This window comes from Lissotriton helveticus, chromosome 8 (assembly GCF_964261635.1).
Source record: "Lissotriton helveticus chromosome 8, aLisHel1.1, whole genome shotgun sequence".
Lineage (NCBI taxonomy): Eukaryota > Metazoa > Chordata > Amphibia > Caudata > Salamandridae > Lissotriton > Lissotriton helveticus.
The window spans coordinates 50,587,633-50,592,632 of NC_136069.1; the positions used below are offsets into that span (position 1 = coordinate 50,587,633).

Consider the following 5,000-nt stretch of genomic DNA (forward strand, 5'->3'; position numbering starts at 1 on the left):
ATTCATCAAATTTTTTCCAACTGATATACAACACAAGCAATTTAACATAGACTTTGCTTTCTGTCCTCCTTCTAAACTTGCTTCCACATTTCTTGCCTTCAGGTTAGACTATGAATGTTTCCCATTTCATGCTTTTTTGTAAAGTAAACTCTTGTCTGCATTACCTTCAACTTCCCCTTGAACACAGATGTCAGTAGTCAGATGACATTGCTTACCTACTCAGGCCACATACGTCTGGGTAATATAGTGCTAGTCCATTCAGAGTTAAAAAAACGTTACCTAACCCGGATCCCAAAAACTCTATTTACCCATTGCACAAGTTAACTGCTGAATGATACAGGACTCCTTAAAACATATCTCTAACATATAAGGCTAAATATCCAGGTCATGCATCTAGTTTGTTGAATGGTTCAAAGCAAAGTATGAAGACCACAGCTAGCAGCAGGCCGAAATAGCTCAGTTGGGAGAGCGTTAGACTGAAGATCTAAAGGTCCCTGGTTCAATCCCAGGTTTCGGCACAGTTGAGAGGTTCCTTGCTTCTAACAAAATCGGTCTTGGAATCAGCTGTAGTACTTTTTTCTCTATTCATCAAATTTTTTCCAACTGATATACAACACAAGCAATTTAACATAGACTTTGCTTTGTGTCCTCCTTCTAAACTTGCTTCCACATTTCTTGCCTTCAGGTTAGACTATGAATGTTTCCCATTTCATGCTTTTTTGTAATGTAAACTCTTGTCTGCATTACCTTCAACTTCCCCTTGAACACAGATGTCAGTAGTCAGATGACGTTGCTTACCTACTCAGGCCACATACGTCTGGGTAATATAGTGCTAGTCCATTCAGAGTTAAAAAAACGCTACCTAACCCGGATCCCAAAAATGCTATTTACCCATTGCACAAGTTAACTGCTGAATGATACACGACTCCTTCAAACATATCTCTAACATATAAGGGTAAATATCCAGGTCATGCATCTAGTTTGTTGAATGGTTCAAATCAAAGTATGAAGACCACAGCTAGCAGCAGGCCGAAATATCTCAGTTGGGAGAGCGTTAGACTGAAGATCTAAAGGTCCCTGTTTCAATCCCGGTTTTCGGCACAGTTGAGAGGTTCCTTGCTTTCAACAAAATAGGTCTTGAAATCTGCTGCAGTACTTTTTTCTCTATTCATCAAATTTTTTCGAACTGATATACAACACAAGCAATTTAACATAGACTTTGCTTTCTGTCCTCCTTCTAAACTTGCTTCCACATTTCTTGCCTTCAGGTTAGACTATGAATGTTTCCCATTTCATGCTTTTTTGTAAAGTAAACTCTTGTCTGCATTACCTTCAACTTCCCCTTGAACACAGATGTCAGTAGTCAGATGACATTGCTTACCTACTCAGGCCACATACGTCTGGGTAATATAGTGCTAGTCCATTCAGAGTTAAAAAAACGTTACCTAACCCGGATCCCAAAAACGCTATTTACCCATTGCACAAGTTAACTGCTAAATGATACAGGACTCCTTAAAACATATCTCTAACATATAAGGGTAAATATCCAGGTCATGCATCTAGTTTGTTGAATGGTTCAAATCAAAGTATGAAGACCTCAGCTAGCGGCAGGCCGAAATAGCTCAGTTGGGAGAGTGTTAGACTGAAGAGCTAAAGGTCTCTGGTTCAATGCAGGGTTTCGGCACAGTTGAGAGGTTCCTTGCTTCTAACAAAATAGGTCTTGGAATCAGCTGTAGTACTTTTTTCTCTATTCATCAAATTCTTTCCAACTGATATACAACACAAGCAATTTAACATAGACTTTGCTTTGTGTCCTCCTTCTAAACTTGCTTCCACATTTCTTGCCTTCAGGTTAGACTATGAATGTTTCCCATTTCATGCTTTTTTGTAATGTAAACTCTTGTCTGCCTTACCTTCAACTTCCCCTTGAACACAGATGTCAATAGTCAGATGACGTTGCTTACCTACTCAGGCCACATACGTCTGGGTAATAAAGTACTAGTCCATTCAGAGTTAAAAAAACGCTACCTAACCCGGATCCCAAAAATGCTGTTTACTCATTGCACAAGTTAACTGCTGAATGATACAGGACTCCTTAAAACATATCTCTAACATATAAGGGTAAATATCCAGGTCATGCATCTAGTTTGTTGAATGGTTCAAATCAAAGTATGAAGACCACAGCTAGCAGCAGGCTGAAATAGCTCAGTTGTGAGAGCGTTAGACTGAAGATCTAAAGGTCCCTGGTTCAATCCCGGCTTTCGGCACAGTTGAGAGGTTCCTTGCTTCTAACAAAATAGGTCTTGGAATCAGCTGTAGTACTTTTTTATCTATTCATCAAATTTTTTCCAACTGATATACAACACAAGCAATTTAACATAGACTTTGCTTTCTGTCCTCCTTCTAAACTTGCTTCCACATTTCTTGCCTTCAGGTTAGACTATGAATGTTTCCCATTTCATGCTTTTTTGTAATGTAAACTCTTGTCTGCATTACCTTCAACATCCCCTTGAACACAGATGTCAGTAGTCAGATGACGTTGCTTACCTACTCAGGCCACATACGTCTGGGTAATATAGTGCTAGTCCATTCAGAGTTAAAAAAACGCTACCTAACCCGGATCCCAAAAATGCTATTTACCCATTGCACAAGTTAACTGCTGAATGATACAGGACTCCTTAAAACATATCTCCAACATATAAGGGTAAATATCCAGGTCATGCATCTTCTTTGTTGAATGGTTCAAATCAAAGTATGAAGACCACAGCTAGCAGCAGGCCGAAATAGCTCAGTTGGGAGAGCATTAGACTGAAGATCTAAAGGTCCCTGGTTCAATCCCGGGTTTCGGCACAGTTGAGAGGTTCCTTGCGTCTAACAAAATAGGTCTTAGAATCAGCTGTAGTACTTTTTTCTCTATTCATCAAATTCTTTCCAACTGATATACAACACAAGCAATTTAACATAGACTTTGCTTTGTGTCCTGCTTCTAAACTTGCTTCCACATTTCTTGCCTTCAGGTTAGACTATGAATGTTTCCCATTTCATGCTTTTTTGTAATGTAAACTCTTGTCTGCATTACCTTCAACTTCCCCTTGAACACAGATGTCAGTAGTCAGAGGACGTTGCTTACCTACTCAGGCCACATACGTCTGGGTAATATAGTGCTAGTCCATTCAGAGTTAAAAAACACGCTACCTAACCCGGATCCCAAAAATGCTATTTACCCATTGCACAAGTTAACTGCTGAATGATACAGGACTCCTTAAAACATATCTCTAACATATAAGGGTAAATATCCAGGTCATGCATCTAGTTTGTTGAATGGTTCAAATCAAAGTATGAAGACCACAGCTAGCAGCAGGCCGAAATAGCTCAGTTTGGAGAGCGTTAGACTGAAGATCTAAAGGTCCCTGTTTCAATCCCGGTTTTCGGCACAGTTGAGAGGTTCCTTGCTTTCAACAAAATAGGTCTTGAAATCTGCTGCAGTACTTTTTTCTCTATTCATCAAATTTTTTCCAACTGATATACAACACAAGCAATTTAACATAGACTTTGCTTTCTGTCCTCCTTCTAAACTTGCTTCCACATTTCTTGCCTTCAGGTTAGACTATGAATGTTTCCCATTTCATGCTTTTTTGTAAAGTAACCTCTTGTCTGCCTTACCTTCAACTTCCCCTTGAACACAGATGTCAGTAGTCAGATGACATTGCTTACCTACTCAGGCCAAATACGTCTGGGTAATATAGTGCTAGTCCATTCAGAGTTAAAAAAACGCTACCTAACCCGGATCCCAAAAACGCTATTTACCCATTGCACAAGTTAACTGCTGGATGATACAGGACTCCTTAAAACATATCTCTAACATATAAGGGTAAATATCCAGGTCATGCATCTAGTTTGTTGAATGGTTCAAATCAAAGTATGAAGACCTCAGCTAGCAGCAGGCCGAAATAGCTCAGTTGGGAGAGCGTTAGACTGAAGATCTAAAGGTCCCTGGTTCTATCCCGGGTTTCGGCACAGTTGAGAGGTTCCTTGCTTCTAACAAAATAGGTCTTGGAATCAGCTGTAGTACTTTTTTCTCTATTCATCAAATTTCTTTCAACTGAAATAAAACACAAGCAATTTAACATAGACTTTGCTTTCTGTCCTCCTTCTAAACTTGCTTCCACATTTCTTGCCTTCAGGTTAGACTATGAATGTTTCCCATTTCATGCTTTTTTGTAATGTAAACTCTTGTCTGCATTACCTTCAACTTCCCCTTGAACACAGATGTCAGTAGTCAGATGACGTTGCTTACCTACTCAGGCCACATACGTCTGGGTAATATAGTGCTAGTCCATTCAGAGTTAAAAAAATGCTACCTAACCCGGATCCCAAAAATGCTATTTACCCATTGCACAAGTTAACTGCTGAATGATACAGGACTCCTTAAAACATATCTCCAACATATAAGGGTAAATATCCAGGTCATGCATCTAGTTTGTTGAATGGTTCAAATCAAAGTATGAAGACCACAGCTAGCAGCAGGCCGAAATATCTCAGTTGGGAGAGCGTTAGACTGAAGATCTAAAGGTCCCTGTTTCAATCCCGGTTTTCGGCACAGTTGAGAGGTTCCTTGCTTCTAACAAAATAGGTCTTGGAATCTGCTGCAGTACTTTTTTATCTATTCATCAAATTTTTTCGAACTGATATACAACACAAGCAATTTAACATAGACTTTGCTTTCTGTCCTCCTTCTAAACTTGCTTCCACATTTCTTGCCTTCAGGTTAGACTATGAATGTTTCCCATTTCATGCTTTTTTGTAATGTAAACTCTTGTCTGCATTACCTTCAACTTCCCCTTGAACACAGATGTCAGTAGTCAGATGACATTGCTTACCTACTCAGGCCACATACGTCTGGGTAACATAGTGCTAGTCCATTCAGAGTTAAAAAAACGCTACCTAACCCGGATCCCAAAAACACTATTTACCCATTGCACAAGTTAACTGCTGGATGA

The 5,000-nt window shown here is 39.5% G+C and overlaps 3 non-coding genes across 3 annotated transcripts; all 3 read left to right on the plus strand.

Annotated features, from left to right (window-relative positions):
- Positions 1-445: 445 nt before the first annotated feature.
- TRNAF-GAA (transfer RNA phenylalanine (anticodon GAA)) lies at positions 446-518 on the plus strand. The gene has a single exon. It is a non-coding gene; the product is annotated as a tRNA-Phe (tRNA).
- A 2,259-nt stretch (positions 519-2,777) lies between these two features.
- On the plus strand, positions 2,778-2,850 carry TRNAF-GAA (transfer RNA phenylalanine (anticodon GAA)). Its single transcript has one exon. It is a non-coding gene; the product is annotated as a tRNA-Phe (tRNA).
- A 1,094-nt stretch (positions 2,851-3,944) lies between these two features.
- TRNAF-GAA (transfer RNA phenylalanine (anticodon GAA)) lies at positions 3,945-4,017 on the plus strand. Its single transcript has one exon. It is a non-coding gene; the product is annotated as a tRNA-Phe (tRNA).
- Positions 4,018-5,000: the final 983 nt, after the last annotated feature.